This window comes from Chiloscyllium plagiosum, unplaced genomic scaffold (assembly GCF_037043375.1).
Source record: "Chiloscyllium plagiosum isolate Xiang-an unplaced genomic scaffold, Cpla_swu_hap1 HiC_scaffold_4, whole genome shotgun sequence".
In the NCBI taxonomy this organism is placed as follows: Eukaryota; Metazoa; Chordata; class Chondrichthyes; order Orectolobiformes; family Hemiscylliidae; genus Chiloscyllium; species Chiloscyllium plagiosum.
In genome coordinates, this window is record NW_028270142.1 from 45,481,094 (window position 1) to 45,503,307 (window position 22,214).

At 40.3% G+C, this 22,214-nt stretch overlaps 1 pseudogene across 1 annotated transcript in view; it reads left to right on the forward strand.

Moving 5' to 3' along the window:
- The first annotated feature begins 2,495 nt into the window (after positions 1-2,495).
- LOC122549217 (cytosolic non-specific dipeptidase-like) overlaps positions 2,496-22,214 on the forward strand; it is a 38,712-nt pseudogene continuing 18,993 nt past the window's right edge. Inside the window, exons 1-4 of the transcript XR_015756875.1 lie at positions 2,496-2,603; positions 5,962-6,069; positions 10,806-10,954; positions 18,327-18,485. The product of XR_015756875.1 is annotated as a cytosolic non-specific dipeptidase-like (transcript). The remainder of the gene's footprint in view (positions 2,604-5,961; positions 6,070-10,805; positions 10,955-18,326; positions 18,486-22,214) is intronic.

The window sequence follows — 22,214 nt, forward strand, 5'->3', positions numbered from 1 at the left end:
AGTCAGCATGGATTTGTCAGAAGGAGATTCTATCTGAGTAATTGAGCTTTTTGAAAGGTGACTGAATATATTGATGAGGGTAATGGGGTTGATGTGGTTTCTATGGACTTTGGTAAAGCCTTTGACAAGCTCCCATATGGAAGGCTGATCTAAAAGCTAAAAGCCCATAGGATCCAAGGCAAATTGGCAAACTAAATCCAAAATTGGCTTCAAACAGGAGGCAAAGGTGGTGGTTTATTTTTTGTGACTGGACGCCTATAGCCAGAGGTGCACCTCAGGGATTGGTTCTGGGACCCTTGTTTATTATGTGTATTACCAACTTGGATGTGAATATAGCAGGGATAATTAGTAAGCTAGCAGATGACATGAAAATTAGTGGTGTTTTTGATAGTGAGGAGGATGGCTTGGGGATATTGATCAGCTGGTAAATTGGACACGGCAATCCAGATGGAGTTTAATCCTGATGAGTGTGAGGGGATGCATTTTGGGAGGTCTAATAATCAAAAGATATTTGAATGAATGGCAGGTCCATAGGAACAAAGAAACCTTGGTATACAAGTCCACGCATCTCTGAAAGTCAGTACAGATAGACAGGTTGGTGAAGAAGTCATACGGGATGATTGTTTTCATTAGCCCAGATGTAGAATATAGAAGCAAGGAAGTTATTACAACCTTACAAAATATTGGTAAGGCCATAGATGGAATACTGTGCAGTTCTGGTCATCACACCATTAGCAGGATATGATTGCACTGGAAATGGTGCAGAGAAATTCAACAAGATGTTGCTTGGGATGATAAGTCTCAGTTGCAAGGAGAGACTGGAGAGGCTGGGTTTGTTTTCCTTGGAGCAGAGGAAGCTGGGGAAGGTGGTGGTGGTGGGGGGTGGATGGAGGGGGGGAGGGATCTGACTGAAGTTTCCAAAATTATGAGAGACGTAGACAAAGTAGATTGTGAGCATCTTTTCCCCATGACAAACATATCTAAAACTAGAAGGCATACGTTTAAGGTGAGGATTAAGTAGTTTAGACGAAATCTAAGAAAAATATTTTTTCACCCAGAGAGTAGTTGAAAAATAGAACATGCTGCCTGAGAGGTTGGAGGAGGTAGGTATTGTCGCAACATTTAAAAGGCGTTTAAGTGTTCATCTAGATGGTAAGGAATAGGAGGTTATGGACCAAGTGCACGTGAATGGGATTAGTGTAGTTTGGTGTTTGCTAGTTAGCATAGACATGGTGGGTTGAAGGGCCTGTTTCTATGGGTAAAAACAATGACTGCAGATCTGGAAACCAGATTCTGGATTAGAGGTGCTGGAAAAGCACAGCAGTTCAGGCAGCATCCGAGGAGCAGTAAAATTGACGTTTCGGGCAAAAGCCCTTCATTCTGGGCCTGTTTCTATGTTGTCTCATTCTGTAGTATGTTGTGAGCAAATAGTGAAAGGGAAAATGGAGTTACAAAAGGATGATCATATCTAATGCAAAGGAAGAGGCAGGGAGAAGCTGCTGAAGCTGAATGCAAAATCAGTTTCTTGGATCCTTAAACAGAAACAGAAATTGCTAGAAAAGCTCAGCAGGTCTGGAAACGTGTGGAGAGAAATCAGAGTTACCATTTCAGGTTGAATGACCTTTCCTCAGAACTCAGATTCCTAATGTCATTTGTCACTACTGAATGTGGCTGTTTGTCCACATCACTGTAGTAGGGGACACCTAGGACAGAGAATAATGAATTTAGCCTTATTAAAACAGAATATGCAATCCTTCCACAAGATAAACACTTTTCAAGAATATCTCAACCCATGAGGGCAAGATCAGCTTTGATTTATGAGCTAGAGTATCACAGTGCTTAGAAAGGACTGATGACATCAACTTGTAATCATATAGTACCTTTATATAACAAAGCATCCTAAGATGCATCATGGGTATTGTACATTAAAAGTAGATGCTAGGTCACATGAGATATTAGAGAAAACAGCCAAAGATATGGATTAATAAGGGGGATCTCACAGTACAATGGAGAATTGGAGAGATTTAAGGAGGGAATTCGATAGCTTAGCACGTGCGAAGGTGAAGGCATACCCACCAATGCTATGACAATTAAAATCAGGCAGGCATAAAACTTGGGCACTTGGCGTATTGCGTACAGTTCTGGTTCCCGCATTATAGGAAGGATGTGGAAACATTGGAAAGGGTGCAGAAGAGATTTTCCAGGATGTTGCCTGGTTTGGTGGGAAGGTCTTATGACGAAAGGCTGAGGGACTTGAGGCTGTTTTCGTTAGAGAGAAGAAGGTTAAGAGGTTATTTGATAGAGGCATACACGATTATCACAGGATTAATGGTGTGGACAGTGAGCACCTTTTTTACTCGGATGGTGACGGCTAGCACAAGGGGACATAGCTTTAAATTGAGGGGGGGGGGTGATACACATAGGTTGGATGGGCTTTAGATTGGTTTCACAGGTTGGTGCAATATTGAGGGCTGAAGGGCTTGTACTAAGCTGTAATGTTTTATGCTCGAGGTCAGAATGAGAGGAGTGGAGAGTTCTCAAAGGACTGTCAGGCTGGAGAAAATGACAGGGAGGGAGAGACAGACATGGAAGGATATGAAGATGTAGGTCAGTAAAAACAGGGAAATCTACTTTGAATATATAGTTGAATATAATGTTGAGTGCAAATACTTTAACAAAGCACATGGTATTCTAGGCTTCATTAATAAGGTCACAGAGTACAAGAGACGGAGATAATGCTGAAACTATGCTGGACACTGATTACACCTCAGCTTGAGTGTTGTACACCATTCTAAACTTTTGGCATGATGCGAATACATTTATGAGAGTGAAGATGTTTACCAGAATGGTTCCAGGGATGAGAATTTTCAGTGATGAAGACAAATTGGAGAAGGTGGAACATTTTCATTGCAGAGAAGGCGGCTAAGAGGAGACCTGATGGAAGGTTCCAAAATGATGAAGGGTTTGATAGGGGAAAGCTTCTCATTCTTAAGAGGGTCAAGAACCAGAGGAGACGGATTTGGAGTATTTTGCAAAAGAAGGACAGCATGAGGTGAGAAAGTATTTTTTTGATACAGTCAGTAATTAGGATCTGAAATGTACTGCTTGGAAGAGTGATGTAGGCAGGCTTAGTTGAAGCATTCAAGGGCTGATTATTTAATTTATGAACAATGCACAGGTTTTTCAGAGAGGATTTGCACAGAGAGTTGGTGCAGTATGGGCCGAATGGTCTCATTTTACTCATTAAAAGATCTGTGACAAAAACAAATTGCTGGAGAAACTCGGCCGATCTGGCATCATCTGTTGGAATGTTGTGATTATGTTTTTTAAAAAACAAAAATGAAAGCCTTTTTGCATGTGACTTCAGTCAGTTGCATGGTATCTAGTGACACCAACTGGAAACAACATGTAACTTCATGTGTTATGAAGTAACATTTCTTACCAGATAAAAATAGCAGACAGTTCATGAAAATCAAGCAAACGCGTTAAGAACATTTCATGTGATGTAATAAATCGCATTAAGGCTTATAATTCCCATCAGTCACACACAAGAATAATTAAAACAATATGACTGACCTTCTATCTCTCAAAATAACATGCTTTTCATAAACCCTCCTCTGGGCCCCTTTAAATGTATCATTCACACAAAGCTGCCTCCTGTGTTTGTTTTCCTTGGCAATATTTTGACTTTTTAGTACTTGCACAATAACTGGCAGTAAATATTTGAATATTTCTGAAGTGCCTGGCCTCAGGGAACGAACTTGGCTTCAGGTGTCCGAAGAAAGACAGAAAAACTGCATTCTAACTGTGACTGTGTGGTGTATTTTGTAGAGGCGAAGCTTGATCTTGCGTTTCATTGACTTTATTAATAACACGTGAACATGGTAAGTTATTTTTTAATTTCTCAATTCATACATTTTTATCAGTTAAGATTAACAGGAGTCGCCTTTTGTATTCAACTTCCATGATACATTTTACGTACTTTGGAATACTTAAATGTAACCCCAATCTGTGACAACGCAATAGTTTTCTATGCTAGTTCTCTACACGGTGTTTTATATTCCTAAGGTAAGAAATATTAGACAAATCCTGCTTTTTTACAAGTGGACTGTTAGGTGAAAATCTCAGTAATTGTAATTTCAAACACTTACAGAATTACTCAATTCATCAGAACCTGGATGTTTGCATTGTGTGTGAGTATTGTGTTCCAGCTTATTCCCACTTGCTGCATAAAATTTCTCCCTTAAATCAGCTTATTCTGTCAGTAGATTTTCCCCAAAATCTTTAATATGTCTTCTGTAATCCTTTTATGCTCAGCTGATGAGTGTATGTTTTAACATGCTAATGCATATCTTTGATAAACACCTTTATCAACAACGACTCAATTTCTTTAACTACAAGGAGTACAATCTCAGTTTCTCCAAACACCTGATTCCACAACTCATCTGGATTGTGTTGGAACATTCCCTACTTGCCTGCATTTGTGCAGCCCCTAACAATATTAAAGAAAGTGAACATCCCACAGGACAAACCATTGTGACTACATGGTGTCCCATTCACCACCTTCAACATTCCCCCTCTGCACCACAGGCACATTGCCATCACTGTGTAAAAGGTAAAGTCACCATTGTCCTCCCTGACCACAGGGCTGCTCTCTCAGGAAAGATGTGTGAGGCAAGCTTTTCACAAAGGATGGTGAGTGCCTGGAACGCCTTCCCAGAAGAGGTGGTGGAAGCAGATACAATGCAGCATTCAAGAAGTATCTGGACGAATATATGAATAGGAAGGGAATAAAGGGGTACGGATCTTGTAAGTGAAGACAGTTTTAGTTTGGAAGGGAAAAATGTGTCAGCGTAGGATTGAAAGGCCAAAGGACCTCTTCCTCTGCTGTATTCTTTTTAAAATGAGAATTTACCCTTTTTTAACCAAAGGATCAATTTAATTTGTTCGCTCTTAAAAACATACAGCTCTGCAAACTGCTGCAAGATTTGGTTGACTGTGTTGTGATAAAGATGTTAAACTTTGCTTCCTTTCTGAGTGATACTAGGGGAAACATTCTCAATGGGATAAAGGTTAACTTAGTCCATTTCGATTGCAAGGTGTTATTGTGTTTTCACTTTATTTACCTAGTAAGAAAATTATAATAAAAGAGTCTTGGTGCAATTGTATTTTTTCATGGGAGGTTGCATTTCATAAAATCTTTTAGTTGAGATTTTTAAAAATTGCATTCTATTGACAGTGCAAAATAAACCAGAGCAGATAAAAAGTGCGGGAGAAATGCAGGAGGTCTAACAGCTTCAGGGAAGAGGAACAGTTAATCTTTAACGATGGAAATGGACTTGAAACATCAGCTGTTTCTCTTTCCACAGATGCTGCCAGATCTGCTTAATTTCTCCAGCACTTTGTGTCTTTATTTCAGATTTGCAGCATCCACGGTACTTTACATTTTTTATGCAGAATTACAATTATTGACTTGTGTGCAGTTTGGGTTTTATAATATTTTGCAGGAGCCTGTCATGGATAAAATTGATTTATGGACAATAGAAAAGCATTGAATTTGAAACAATAACAAATCTAGACTATGTGAGAAATTTATTACATCCATTGTTAAAGCACAGATACAGACTATTATAGTCTGTACTGGTTTTTATGGTTAACAGGAGCTTTCTTCCACTTTTCATTTCATGTCAGTACATTCCTTCTGTTCCTTGCTCCCACATATACTCAGCTAGTTGAACCTTAATGTATGCTGTTGCTTGTGATACTGAAGCAATGTTATTAAACACATATTTTACAAGATTTTTTAACTTTAATAAACATGCTTCCATTTTGCTCCGTTTTGATAATTTATTAGCTGTTGAAATCTGATTTCTGACAATGGAAATATATGAAATACCTTAACAAAAGCCATTGCAGCTTTACCATGCATCCTGATTCACTGGTGCAACATTTTCTTTACAGCTTACACTCACTGTTCTCAGTTTGTTTTTGCACTTTGCATTGGAAGCGTCATCTCCTCTTGATCAAGTGTTGCAGTATATTGATTAACATCAGGATGACTATGTCCAGGTAAGGCCTCCACAAAGAAGTAGTCATCAGAATTGGGCTAGAATAGATTACATTACTGTTTTTTTTGGTACATACTACTTTGTAAGTTTTCTCTCTACAGTCTTCATTCATGAATTTTCGTGGGAGATCCACAATGAGTGCAATTGCAGATTTGTTAAAAATATTCAATGGGTTTTCATTAAAAGAGTCCATAAGGAGTATGGCGATTAAGCTTTGTCCTCGATTGTCCTTGGGGAAAGAAAGGGATTCACAAACAAAGCATGTTGACTTATGGACAAAGTGAAGGCTTTGGACGTTGTGTCATTTAGATAACATTTTATCTACTGGTGTGAGCATGTTGCTCCAAAGTTTAGTTGAATGTGATGTAATGGATGGCTGGGGAACTCTGATCATATTTATAAAGATGTAATGAATAGACATCACTCCTATTTGGGAGGATTCCTGTTGGAGCCAGGAACAAGGACAATGGATGTCCAGCTGGAACAGTTAGAATGGGAAAAAATTTAAAACATAGTGTTATGACAAGGCGGTGAACCCCTCTGTTAATTAAACTAAACACCCAGAAAACCACACCTTGCCTTGTAATCTGTTAAAATATGAGTGACAGAGAACTCCCACATTCCACTATTTAAAGAAAATAATATCAATTTATTCTTTAACCGGGGCAGGTGTCAGATCTTGTGGTGGGAGAGCATTTTGGTGATAGTGACCACAACTGCCTCACATTCTACATAGCTATGGAGAAGGAGAGAAGCAGGCACAATGGGAGGATATTTAATTGGGGAAAAGGAAACTATGATGCTACCAGACATGAGTTGGGAAGCATGGACTGGGAGCAATTGTTCCGTGGAAAGGGCACTGTAGACATGTGGAGACTGTTTAAGGAACAGTTATTGCGAGTGATGCATAAATTTGTTCCTCTGAGACAGGCAAGAAGGGGTAAGATAAAGGAACTTTGGATGATGAGAGCGGTGGAGCTTCTCGTCAAAAGAAAGAAGGCAGCTTACTTAAGGTGGAGGAAGCAAGGGTCTTGCTCAGCTCTAGAGGATTACAGGCAGGCGAGGAAGGAGCTCAAAAATGGTTTGAGGAGAGCCAGGAGGGGGCACGAAAAAGGCTTGGCAGAACGGATTAGGGAGAATCCAAAGGCATTTTACATGCATGTGAGGAATAAGAGAATGATCAAAGAAAGAGTAGGGCCGATCAGGGATAGCATAGGGAACTTGTGTATAGAGTCTGAGGAGGTAGGGGAAGCCCTAAATGAGTTTTTTGCTTCTGTCTTTACTAAAGAAAAGGACCTTGTAGTGAATGAAACCATTGAGTAGCAGGTAAGCATGCTGAAACGGATAGAGATTGAGGAAGCTGATGTGCTGAAAATTTTGACAAACATTAAGATTGACAAGTCGCCAGGGCCAGACCAGATTTGTCCTTGGCTGCTTTGGAAAGCGAGAAATGTGATTGCTTCACCGCTTGCGAAGATCTTTGCATCCTTGCTCTCCACCGGAGTCGTACCTGAGGACTGGAGGGAGGCAAATGTAATTCTTTTCTTCAAGAAAGGAAATAGGGAAATCCCCGGCAATTACAGACCAGTCAGTCTCACGTCTGTTGTCTGCAAGGTGTTAGAAAGGATTCTGAGGAATAGGATTTATGACCATCTGGAAGAGCATGGCTGGATTAAATGCAGTCAGCACGGCTTTGTGAGGGGCAGGTCATGCCTCACGAATCTTATTGAGTTTATTGAGGATGTTACTAGACAAGTTGATGAGAGTCGAGCGGTGGATGTGGTGTATATGGACTTTAGCACGGCATTTGATAAGGTTCCCCATGGTAGGCTCGTTCAGAAAGTCAGGAGGAATGGGATACAGGGAAATTTAGCTGTCTAGATACAGAATTGGCTGGTCGACAGAAGACAGCGAGTGGTAGTGGAAGGAAAGTATTCTGCCTGGAAGTCAATGGTCAGTAGTATTCCACAGGGCTCTGTTCTTGGGCCTCTACTCTTTGTAAGTTTTATTAATAACTAAGATTAGGAGATTTAAGGAAGGGTTATCAAGTTTGCAGATGACACAAAGGTTGGAGGTGTCGTTGACAGTATAGAGGACTGTTGTAGGCTGCAGCGTGACATTGACAGGATGCAGAGATGGGCTGAGAGGTGGCAGATGGAGTTCAACCTGGATAAATGCGAAGTGATGCATTTTGGTAGGTCGAACTTGAAAGTTGAGTACAGGATTAAAGACAGGATTCTTGGCAGTGTGGAGGAACAGCGGGATCTTGGTGTGCAGGTACATAGATCCCTTAAAATTGACACCCAAGTAGACAGGGTTGTTAAGAAAGCAATATGGTGTTTTGGCTTTCATGAACAGGGGGATTGAGTTTAAGAGCCGTGAGATCTTGTTGCAGCTCTGTAAAACTTTGGTTAGACTGCACTTGGAATACTGTGTCCAGTTCCAGTCGCCCTATTATAGGAAAGATGTGGATGCTTTGGAGAGGGTTCCGAGCAGGTTTACCAGGATGCTGCCTGGAATGGAGGGCTTATCTTACGAAGAGAGGTTGACTGAGCTCGGACTTTTTTCATTGAAAAAAGAAGGAATATAGGGGACCTAACTGAGGTGTACAAGATAATGAGAAGCATAGATAGAGTTGATAGCCAGAGACTTTTTCACAGGGCAGAAATTGTTAACACGAGGGGTCATAGTTTTAAGCTGTTTGGCGGAAAGTATAAAAGGGATGTCAGAGGCGGGTTCTTTACGCAGAGAGTTATGACAACATGGAATGCATTGCCAGCAGCAGCTGTGGAAGTGAGGTCATTGGGGATATTTAAGAGACTGCTGGACATGCATATGGTCACAGAAATTTGAGGGTTTGTACATTAGGTTTACCTTACATGAGGATCAATGGTTGGCACAACATTGTGGGCTGAAGGGCCTGTTCTGTTCTATGTTCTATGTTCTAAAAGTGAACATTAAGCAACTATTCACAACTCTAAGCCCCCCTTTCTCTTAACTGCTTATTACCTGCCTCCAACTCTATAACAATATGCTGTTCCAATAAAACATTTAAAATTACATTAACTTAATTTCAAAACCACACAGTGGCTGTTGTTGTCGGTGTCTTTCTTCTTTCGGCTAAAGATGTCCCTGGGTCGCGTCTTTCTTTTTACTGTGAAGATGTTTCACATGAGTAGGTACCTTTGATAGAGAGTGTTTCAAATGGCAGCTGCTCTCTCGATGGCAGGTACTCTGTCTTATTTTCAAACGATCTGCCTTTTTTATACCCCAACATCGGATCATCTCATTAGTTTGAGGTTGGCGAAACAATAAATTCAAACTTGATTAGGTTTTAGTATCCTGAGTCACAATTTAAACTGGTTAAATTTGAATTGTTGTCAAACAGCAATCAACTTAGGTATCTCCTGTGTCTATTTCACATCCAAATGTTACATAATTTTAATTTTCCAGTACACTCTGGGACTGCTAGTTAGTCATATGACAGGTGCTTGTAAGCTCTCAGTGCAAAACATCATTCACGCTGTCTTAAAGGTACAATACGCCTTCAACTTCATAACAATAGGTACCAATTCTCTGGTTTCTTGACTAAAATTGTGTTCAGTTTCAAAACTTGCACTTGTACAATTAATCGCATGACGCCAGGATATTCCAGATTGCTTTACAGTAATGAAATAATTTTGAACTGCAGTCATTGTTGTGTGATTTACACACTGCAAAGCTCCCCAATAATAATATGTTAATGACCAAATAATGTGATCTGGTGATTTTGACTGGGGGACTAAATATTTGCCAGCCTATCAGGATTACCTCCTTTGCTCATTTTCAAAATAGGGCCATTCACCTGTGGGTTTGACATGCCCTCAATTTAATGTTGCATTAGAAAGTTAAGTGCAACACTTACTTTATGATGTTCAAGTGTCTGGTTTGAGGAGCCTTGCTAAAATTCCACATGGAGTGACTAGTTTGAGCTTTGAGTACCATTGGTAGGGACGGATATACTGGTCTTGCAGGGGTGAGTGCAGCAGAGATTTATCAGAAACTGGATTAAAAGGGCTAACTTCGAAGGAAAGGCTGCACAGACCTAGACTTATATTCCCTTGAATATAGATCATGGTATTTAAAATATTAAAGGTTAGATACAGAAATAATGTTTATCTCTGTTAGTGGAAATTAACAATAAGAGGGCATACATTTTTAATGTGTGCAATTGGTTTTTTTTCTTCTGAATAAAGCTGTCAAGGAATATGAAATTAAGGCAGATAAATATCAGACACCATCTAATTAAATGGTGGAAAAGCTTCTGGGGCTGTATGGACACAGGAACAGTTGTGCTTGTAATGGATAAAAAATGTACATGCTTACAAGAGGAGGGAAATGGATCTAAGTTGTTAGCTTTTTCAAAGAGCTGTCTCTGACATGAAGGGCTGAATGGCTTCTCTGCTGTAGAGTCCTATAATTTTATGAATTTGTGTAAAGGTGAAAAGCCATGCCACCTTTTTCTCCATTAATTCTTTATAATTTGTTGTTTATCAATTCTTTTGGGAATAGTATTCCTGGCCCACCCTAAATCAAGTTAGCAATCTATATCTTTGTTGCCTGGGAGAATAGCACAATCCAGGTAATTGCCATGTTCATGAATGCAATATTTAACTGCTTGTCTTTTTTTTCTCTTTGGTTGAGGAAGCATGTTTGGTTGTGTTAAGTGCATAATAATGCAGCAGTTTCAATTTGCAGCATCTGAAAGAATGGGTGGCAATCCAGAGTGAATCAGGCACTCCAACAAAAAAGAAATGAGATGATTCGAATGATGCATGTTGTGGATGAGGCGATTGAACATCTGGGAGGAACTGTTGAACTAACAGATTTAGGCAATGAGGAGATACAGTATAACTCAACCTGATGAATTCTTTTTTGACCTGAAACATAATGGAAGGAAATTGTTTTTGATCTGTTTAATAGTATAGGTAGAAGATCCTTCATCCGAAATGCTTAGGATCAGCTGTTTTTTGGAATTCGGAATTTTTCGGTTTTCAGAATAGTGAAAGTTTGAAGGTGAAATGTTTTAAAATCTTACTGGAGGAGTAGCCTTCGAAGTAAGAATGTGCTTGGCCATGTCCCTCTCCCCCCCCCTCCCATGTCTCATCTGAGTGAGACGCATTGAGTGGGTGTCGTCTCACGGGCGTTCACAGAGAAACCTCAGGTCAGTCAGTGCTTGGCCACACACCTGTGCGTCCCACCCCCCAACATTGCATCTGAGTGATACGCATCGAGTGGGTGTTGACTTGGGTTAACTGTTTGCTTGCGAAACAACCTTGTTAATGAGAAAAAAACTTTACAAAAAAACCTTCAGATTTTGGAGCTTTTCTGTTTTTGGATGTTCAGATAAAGGATTTTCTACCTGTACTACATATTTATAAAACTGTAAAGCACATAATTTTCTCCTGTATCTATCTGATTTCAGTCCCATGTATAAGGTGGTATAAAGGTTATATCACTGGAATGGCAATCTACAGTAATGTGGGCTGTACACTCCTGTGAATGAACTGTGACAGGCTTTATTGAACGGAACTATTTACATCGGATGGTAAGAGAGGACATCTTACCCACAGCCCCACGGACCTGGACTACAGTTCATTGTGATCTGATGTCTCTGAAAACATTCCTTTGCACATGCTCAGTAATTATGCAGAGAACAAAGAACAGTACAGAATAGGAGCAGGCCCTTCACCCTAACATGATGCCTTTCTAAACTAAAAGCCTTTTCCCACTACGCAATCCATACACTTCTATTTCCTGCCTACCAATTTTTTTTTTAATTCACTGGAGGGATGTGGACATCACTGGCTGGCCAGCATATATTACCTGTTCCCAGTTGTCATTGAGAAGGTGGTGGTAGTTCACATGTTGTAGATTGACCCACAATGCCTTTAGGGAGTGATTTCCCTTTGGTGAAGTTTTGCCGTGCAAAATACAAATAGTACATACTGCTACTATTGAGCATCAGTGGTGGATGGAGTGGATGCTTATGAATGAGGTGCCCATCAAGTGGGTTGGATTGATGTCAAGCTTCTTGAGTGTTGTTAAAGCTGCACGCATCCAGGCAAGTGGGGAATATTCCATCACACTCTTGACTTGTGCCTTGTAGATAGTGAGCTGGTTTTAGGAAATGAAGAGGTGAGTTATTCAATGCAATATTCCTCGCCTCTGACCTGCTTTTATAACCACAGTGTTTATGTGATGAGTCCAGGTTGAGTTTCTGGTCACTAGTAACCCAGTAACGTTGATAGAGGGGGATTGAGTGATGGAACACTACTGAATGCGGTAGTTAGAATATTTCTTATTGGAGATGGTCATTGCCTGGCATTTGTGTGGTCTGAATATTACTTGCCACTTGTCAGCCCAAGTCTAGATATTGTCCAGATCTTGTTGCATTTGAAAATGGACTATTTCAGTGTTTGAGGAGTTGCGAATGGTACTGAACATTGTGCAATCATTAGCAAACATGCCCACTTCTGATCTTATGATGAAGGGAAGGTTATTGATGAAGCTGCTGAAGATGGTTAGGCCTAGAAGATAGAACTGAGGAACTCCTGCAAAGATGTCCTGGAGCTGAGATGACTGATCTCCAACAACAACAACAACCATCTTCTTATGTGACAGGTATGACTCCAAAAATTGGAGAGTTTTCCCCATTTATTTCAGTTTTGTTAGGGGTACTTGATGCCACACTTGCTCGAATGCAGCCTTGATGCTAAGGGCGAACACTCTCACCTCATCTCTGGAATTCAGCTCTTTTTGTCCATCTTTGAACTTAGACTGTAATGAGGTCAGGAGCTGAGTGGTCCTGACAGAACCCAAACTGAGCAACACTGAGCAGGATATTGCTGAGCAGGTGCTGCCTTATAGTACTGTTGATGACACCTTCCATCACTTTACTAATGATTGAGAATAGACTGATGGGGTGGTAATTGATGAGCTTGGATTTGTCTTGCTTATTATGTACAGGACATACCTTAGCAATTTCTCACATTGTTGGGTAGATGCCAGTGTTGTAACTGTACTGGAATGGCTTGGCTCGGTGAGTTCTGGAGCACAAGTCTTCAGTACTATTGCTGGAGTATTGTCAGGTCCATAGCCTTTGCAGTATCCAGTACCTCCAACTGGTTACTGAAATCAAATGTGGTGAGAAGTGAATTGGTTGAAGATTGGTATGTGTAATGCTGGGGACCACTGGTGAAGGCTGAGATAGATCATCCAGTTGGCAATTCTGGCTGAAGATTGCTGTGAATGCTTCAGCCTTATCTTTTACACTGATAAGCTGGGCTTCTCCATCATTAAGGATGGGGATATTTGTGAAGCCGCCTCCTCCAGTAGGTTGTTTAATTGTCCATTTTCTTCCATGACTTGATGTAGCAGAACTGCAGAGCTTAGTTCTGATACGTTGGGATTACTTAGCTCTGTCTTTCACTTGCTGCTTATGCTGTTTGTCATGCAAGTAGTCCTGTTTGGCAGCTTCACCAGTTCTTTTGCGCTCTCTATTGAACCAAGGTCAATCCCTGTCTTAATCTTAATAGTTGAGAGGAGACTATGCTGGGCTATGAGGTTACAGGTTGTATTGGAGTAAAATTCTGCTGCTGTTGATTGCCCACAACGCCTTATGGGGATGCCCAGTCTTGATCTGTTTAGCACAGTGATGGTGCTACACAGTGCAGTGATAGCTATTCTTAATGTGAAGGCAAGATTTTGTCTCCACAAGGACTGTGTGGTGGTCACTCTTACTAATACTGTCATGAACAGATGAATCTGTAGCCAGCAGATTGGTAAGGATGAGATCATGTTTCTCCTTCTTGTTGGTTCCCTCACTACCTGCTCCAAACTAGCAGCTATGTCCTTGAGAAACCGACTATCTCAAACAGTAGTATCGCTACCAAACCACTCTTGACATTTAAAACCCCCAGCCCAGAGTAAATTTTGCATCTGTGCCACCCTCCATGCTTCATCAACTTGGAGGAATAGTTGAGAGAGGACAATACATGGTAGCCAGCAAGAGGTTTCGTTGCCCATATTTTACCTCTGGAGTCAGTGTTAAGAACTCTGAAGGTAACTCCCTCCTGATTGTATACCACTGTGCCATCACCTCTGATGGGTCCTGCTGGTGGGAAAGGACATATCTAGGGATGGTGATGGTGGCATCTGGGGCATTGTCTGTCAGGTATGATTTGTGAGTATGACTATATCAGGCTTTTGTTTGTCTAATCTGTGAGACAGCTCTCCCAATTTTGGCACTAGCCCCCAGATGTTAGTAAAGAGGACTTAGCAGGTCGACCTGGCTGTTTCAGCCGTTTTCTATGCCAAATTCAGGTGGTTCATTTAGTTTCATTTATTTCTTGAGACTTCGTAGTTCTTGATACAACCGGGTGGCTTACTAGGACATTTCAGAGAGCAGTTGAAACTCAACCACATTGCTGAGGTTTTGGAGTCACTCAGACCGAGTGAGGATGGGAGATTTGCTTCCCTGAAGGACAATGGTGAGTCAGATTTTTTTTGATATTCGATGATTCTATGGTCATCACTAAATTCTTAATTTCAGACTTTTAAAATTGAACTAAAATTTCAACATCTGCCATGGTGTGATTCAAACCAGGGTCCCTAGAACATTAGCTGAGTTTCTTGATTTATATCTAGCAATAATACTAATAAGTCATTGCCTCCCTATCTGTAAAGTTATATCCATCAAGCTGTATGTTAAATGTTGCTATTGTATCTGCTTCTACCACCTCCATTGGCAGCACATTCCAAGCACTTAACGCTAAGTGTAAAAAAAAAGCCTTTCACATTTTCTACTTTAAACTTAGCCACTTTTTCCTTAAGCCCTATGGCTTGTAGTAATTGACATTTCTACCCTGGGAAAAAGACTCCAACTATGTATTTTATCCATGTCTCTCATATGTTTGTAAACTTCTATCAGATCGCCCCTCGTCCTTTGACATTTGTTATTGGGAGAAATATCAAAGAGGAGTATTGAGTTCTGTGTTCAGTAAACCTTTATTCTTTTACCACATTTGGGAGCGACCAGAGATTGCTCTGAACCTGGCTTTCACATGGGGTCCGGTTGCTCACTTAATTACAGTGCAGAGTGGAGGAGAGGTCAATGACTCACTTTCTCCAGTCAAATGCAACATATTTATACCTTTCATGTTACAATAATTACATGCAACATTGATGTCATTGTTAGTCAATTCCCTGTACTCCAGCAAACAGACAAACAATGATGGATACCTCTATACACAGCCCAAAGTCCTCCCATAATCTCATGATGTTTACCAGATAGCTCTATCATGTATCTTTGGGACCTTACAATTCACCTGACAGTTATATGCCTTCCAGACATTTCCCAATAACCCAAATACTTATCACTGTGGACTCTTCCAAATTTTCTACTAACTCTCGTACAAAAGATGAGGAAGCATATTAATTTCTACCAGTTGTTATAAAGTCTTTAAAATTAATGCTAATATAATGTGACAAATTGGGAACAATTCCTCTCTCTCACTTCAACCTGAGAGATCAAACAAACAGTCATTCTGACTTGCAGTTGCAATTACAATACCTGTTACTATCATAAGTGAATTTTAAACCAGAGTTTAATTCTTGAATGACTCTTTTATTGTTTCTACTGTAAATACTTTCCATTATTAATTTTCTTAACAGAAAGCATCTATTCAAATTCCACTGATGAGGGTGACATTCAATCATTTTATAACTTTACCAAATCTTTAAATGAAACATGTTTAGATTCCACAAATGACTAGAGGACATAACCACATCTACACTCTACTTTGTAATCTGTCTCTGTCACTCTTTCCTTGATGTTTAAATGTAAGAATTTGTTCAAATTATCTACATTTGCACTTACATTTCAATTGTTTATGTGTCCCTAGCCCTGACCTTGCTTTTATAACTTTCCCTTGTCTCCCTGCTGTGTTGGTGGTCTTTTAGAGGTTGTCTATAGCAATTGTTGCTCCATCTTCCCTGCCATTGAGGGGGGACTCTTCTTACTGCCTATGGTTAGCTGCTCAGAAAAATTCAACTAAATCTCTGCATAGCTGCTCATGGGTTGCATTTCACAGTAGTCATATGGATATGTTTAATATGTAATGATAATTATGCAAAGAGTCTAGATTATTGTGGGATCGTACTTTTCTTTTGATTCTTGCTAAACTACAAATGGTTGTTACTAGATGTCTTTTATCTACGTTTTTCAAAGGTGTTTTCTTATAAAGATGTTGTGTGCTTAAAGCTTCAGACCCCAATTAAATTCCCCTGCCTTTACCCAACAGGACTCTGACCCCCGCATGACCTTTCATTATCTTATCCAGTAACTCTGGATGAAGACCACACATCTGACTGTGAACATCTGTTATATGTAGTTGCTAACCCAATTTGGCCATTTTGTGTGAGCTTAAAAGGCTCCAGGTGACCATCTTGTCAACTTTAGTCATGAACCACTACAACAACGTTCAAATGGAAACAAACTGAATTTTTCCAATCTCTCTGCATAGCTAATACCCTCCAAACCAGACAACATCCTGGTAAACAATTTTTGTACCCTTCCAAAGCCTCCATATCCTTCTGGTATGTGACAATAGAACTGTATACAATATCTTTAAAGTGATGGTATAATTTATTTTACTTTACACAGGGGGTTGGAGTCATTATCCATGATACAAACCCTACTGTGTAGTTGTGGAATTCAGAAATTAAAAGCTTGAGTCAGTAAAATAACCATTTCTGTCATATTAAGGTTAATTCTTAACTGTTTTCCTGAAGTGGTCCTACGAGCCTCTTTGTGATATCAAACTGTCACATTAGAAGAAGTAATTGATAGACAATAATTGTTGACCTTAAGAAGGTCATGCCGTTAATGAATTATGCCTGAGAATGAATCAGAAAATACATTACTGAAAATTCAGTCCCTCAAACTCTTGACCTCTTTCAAGATCTCTGTTAATGTTGCTCAAAACCATCACTGAAGGCAAGGCAGGATGGGCTGAGATGGCTCACATGATTTTCTTTCTCCCTGCATCGATGTTAATGAAGGCATTACCTCCAAAACAGATCAACAACTCATGACCAGGGATCATCCTAATTGTCTAATACTTGTGATGAAGGTGCTCCTTTAACAAGGTTATGTTGTCCTTGACTTTTAGTTTCGGAGAGATCATAAATGACACAGAAAAGTCTGGGGTTGAAGGGCTTTAGGGCCAGATTGATAATAACTAACATGCACTGCCTCGGATAGAAAGCTTTCAAGTTTAAAAAAACCACAACTTGCACAATGAAAGGGGAGTGGCCAGTTCTCCCCACTCAGCGTTTCTCTGGTTCAGTTTGGTTTGTAAAGTAGAGTGGAAAAAAAACGGCTGGACCCAAACAAGCAGGTCCATGCTGGTACTATCTCTCTGACTTCTCTTCTGTAAGACCCTGTGTTTGATTTCACCTTTTGTGCCAAGGGGTGTTTATGGGGATTGTTGCAAGTATCACTAAGTTGGGATGATTTATTGGGTTTTCAGAGAAATTAAGTTATTTAGTATTATTGTTTGTGTTTCATTCAGTAATATTGTAAATAAATTCTGTTTAAAACTAAATGGTTTGACCAGAAGCATTTCTTGTGAAATATCCACTTTACACCTGCTTAAAACAACTAGCAAAGTTAGGGTCTGGGCTACCTTCTTGAAATGTTTTGAGGGGCTGGCCTGGTCCATAACACATAATATGATAACATAGTACAGGGACTGTTTCAGATGAAGCAGAGAATTACAAATTAGAAACCAAACATATACAGTTGGAGAAAGGTTAAATGATATGCTGATAACTTAAGATTAAGAAGTGGAAGAAAACACTTGTGGGGCATAAACACTAGCATGAATAAATTAGGTCCAAGCTGCTCATGCTCTAGACTATGTAATTGGTTAACAGTGCACCAATTTTAGTCTCTAGATTTGAGAATTAAGTAATGGTAGAATAAATATTGCTCTTTTGTATGAAAGGCATAATACTTCAGCCCTCGCAATAAAAAAAAGGGCCGCTAAAATTGCAAGTCTATGGAGATAGAACAGTGGAAGTGGATTGATTGGAGTGCTTTGCAGAGACCTCATGGACTGGAAGGGTTGAATTTTATTCTTCCATATCTTAATGACTCTGTTTTGTCGGTTACTGCTTTGCCTTCTGTAATATGTGCTTCCTGTCTGTAGCTTTCTGATGGAAAGATCATTCCATTACCCCCAGTGGTTCTGGGCAAATTGGGAAAAGACCCAAATAAAACTACAATTTGCATTTATGGACATGTTGATGTCCAACCTGCAAGAATCGAAGATGGATGGACTACAGATCCATATGTGTTAACAGAGAAGGATGGTCAGTATTGTGAAAGTGTGATAGCGTTTAACTCTTACCTCAACTTACATTAGTTTGAGTCACCTTGCTTATTTTTGTATTTCTTCAAGATGACTCAATGCTTATGTTATTTTCTTCCTCAGAATTATCACCCTCTCACGTCCTTTATCACTGTATTGCTAAACTTGTCCTTTTGCATATCCTCACTTTTCATTGCTCCATCAGTGGCAGTTCTACCTTCACCTGGCTGCACCTTAAGATTTGAAGTTTCCTTCCACCTCGTGATGTCTCTGTCTTCCTTTAAGACCCTCTTTAAAACCTACCTCTTGGATCAAGCTTTTAGACACATGTTCTTATATCTCCTAAAAGTGCAACACATATGATTCAGTAATTTGATAGAAATGTAAAAGATTATTTCTGGTTTAGATAGAGTAGACAAAGAAAATGATTTTGAAAAGTTGGTGTTGAAAGCTAGTCTTAGTATAGGTGTCCATGAAACTATTATTGATTGTCATAAAGATCCTAATGTCCTTTTGAAATAATTTGTCATCTCCACTTCCACCACCCTTGTGTGGAGAGATTTAGGGGACATTATCACTTAGAGTCCTGGAGTCAAAGAGATGTACAGCACGGAAACAAACCCTTTGGTCCAACTTGTCCATGCCGACCAGATATCCCAATCTAATCGAGTCCCATTTGCCAGCACCTGGCCCATATCCCTCCAAACTCTTTCTGTTCACTTACCCATCCAAATGCCTTTTAAATTCTACTACCACTTCACCACTTCCTCTGGCAGCTCATTCCATACATGTACCACCGTCTGCATTATAAGGTTGCCCCTTAGGTCTCTTTTATATCTTTCCCCTCTCACCCTAAACCTATGCCCTCTAGTTCTGGATGCCCCACCCCAGGGAAAAGACCTTGTCTATTTATCCTATCCATGCCCCTCATGATTTTATAAACCTCTATAAGATTACCCCTCAGCCTCCAATGCTCCAGGGAAAACAGCCACAGCCTATTCAACCTCTCCCTGTAGCTCAAATCTCCAACCCTGGCAACATCCTTGTAAATCTTTTCTGAACCCTTTCAAGTTTCACAACATCTTTCCGATTGGAAGGAGACCAGAATTGCAGGCAATATTCCAATAGTGGCCTAACCAATGTCCTGTACAGGCGCAATATGATCCCCCGACTCCTGTACTCAATACTCTGACCAATAAAAGAAAGCATACCAAACGCCGCCTTCACTATCCTATCTACCTGCGACTCCACTTTCAAGGAGCTATGAACCTGCACTCTAAGGTGTCTTTGTTCAGTAAGACTCCCGAGGGCATTATCATTAAGTTATAAGTCCTGCTAAGATTTGCTTTCCCAAAATGCAGCACCTCACATTTATCGAAACTAAACTCCATCTGCCACACCTCAGCCCATTGGCTCATCTGATCAAGATCTCGTTGTAATCTGAGGTAACCTTCTTTGTTGTCCACTACATTTCCAATTTTGGTGTCATTTGCAAACTTACTAACTATACCTCTTGTGCTCACATCCAAATCCTTTATATAAATGATGTAAGGTCATGGACCCAGCACCGATCCTTGTGGCACTCCACTGGTCACAGGCCTCCAGTCTGAAAAACAACCTTCGACACCACCTCTGTCTTCTACCTTTGATCCAGTTCTGTATCCAAATGGCTAATTCTCCCTGTATTCCATGAGACCTAACCTTACTAACCAGTCTCCTATGGGGAACCTTGTCGAACCCCTGACTGATGTCCATATAGATCACGTCTATCACTTTGCCCTCATCAATCCTCTTTGTTACTTCTTCAAAAAACTCAACCAAGTTCATGAGACACGATTTCACATGCACAAAGCCATGATGACTATCCCTAATTAGTCCTTGCCTTCCCAAAGAAATGTGCATCCTGTCTCTCAGGATTCCCTCCAACACCTTGTCCACCACTGACATCAGGCTCACTGGTCAAGAGTTCCCTGGCATGTCCTTACCATCTTTCTTAAAAGGTGGCACCACGTTAGCCAATCTCCAGTCTTCTGGCACCTCACCTGTGACTATCAATGATACAAATATGTTCGCAAGGGGCCCAGCAATCACTTCTCTAGCTTCCCACAGAATTCTAGGGTACACCTGATCAGGTCTAGGGAATGTATCCACCTTTATGCATTTCAAGACATCCAGCACTTCCTCCTCAGTAATATCGACATTTTTCAAGATGTCACCATCTATTTTCCTACATTCTATATCTTCCATGTCCTTTTCACAGTAAATACATGTGCATCCTGTCTATAATACTCGTTTAGTATCTCCCCTATTTTTGTGGCTCCACACAAAGGCAGCCGTACTGATCTTTGAGGGACCCCATTCTCTCCCCAGTTACCCTTTTGTCCTTAATGTATTTGGATTCTCCTTAACCCTATTTCCCAAAGCCAACTCATGTCCCCTTTTTGCCATCCTGATTTCCCACTTAAGTATACTCATACTGCCTTTATACTCTTCCAATCATTCACTCGATCTATTCTGTCTACACCTGACATATGCTTCCTTTTTCTTAACCAAACCCACAATTTCTCTCATCATCCAGCATCCCCTACACCTACCAGCCTTTCCTTTCACCCTAACAGAAATATGCTACCTCTGGATTCTCGTTATCTCATTTCTGAAAGCTTCCCATTTTCCAGCCGTCCCTTAACCATTGAACATCTTCCCCCAATCAACTTTTGAAAGTTCTTGCCTAATACCGTCAAAATTGGCCTTCCTCAAGTGTAGAACTTCAACTTTTAGACCTGGTCTATCCTCTTCCATCACTATTTTAAAACTAATAGAATTATGGTCACTGGCCCCAAAGTGCTCCCCCACTGACACCTCAGTCACCTGCCCTGCCTTATTTCCCAAGAGTAGGTCAAATTTTGCACCTTCTCTAGTAGGTACATCCACATACTGAATCAGAAAATTTTCTTGGACACACTTAACAGATTCCTCTCCATCTAAACTCTCAACACTATGGCAGTCCCAGTCTATGTTTGGAAAGTTAAAATCCCCTACCATAATTTTCCTGTTATTCTTACAGATAACTATAATCTCCTTACAAATTTGTTTCTCAATTTCCCACTGGGTATTAGGGTGTCTATAATACAATCCCAATAAGGTGATCCTCCCTTTCTTATTTCTCAGCTCCACCCAAATAAATTCCCTGGATGTATTTCTGGAAACATCCTCCCTCGGTGCAGCTGTAATGCTATCCCTTATCAAAAACTCCACTCCCCCTCCTCTCTTGCCTCCCTTTCTGTCCTTCCTGTAGCATTAGTATCCTGGAACATTAACTGCCAGTCCTGTCCATCCCTGAGCCATGTTTCTGTAATTGCTATGATATCCCAGTCCCATGTTCCTAACCATGCCCTAAGTTCATCTGCCTTCTCTGTTAAGCCGATTGCATTAAAATAAATGCAGTTTAATTTATTTGTCCTGCATTGTTCACTGCTTTTTCCCTGCCTACCCTTAATATTTGACTTGCTTTTTTTTCAACAACACCAGTCTCAGATTGATCTCTTTCCTCACTATCTCCCTGGGTTCTCTTACCCCCCACCTTACTAATTTAAATTCTCCTGGGCAGCTCTAGCAAATCTCTCTGCCAGTATATTTGTCCCCTTCCAATTCAGGTGCAATCTGTTCTTCTTGTTCAGGTCACTTCTACCCCAGAAGAGATTCCAATGATCCAAAAATGTGAGCCCTTCCC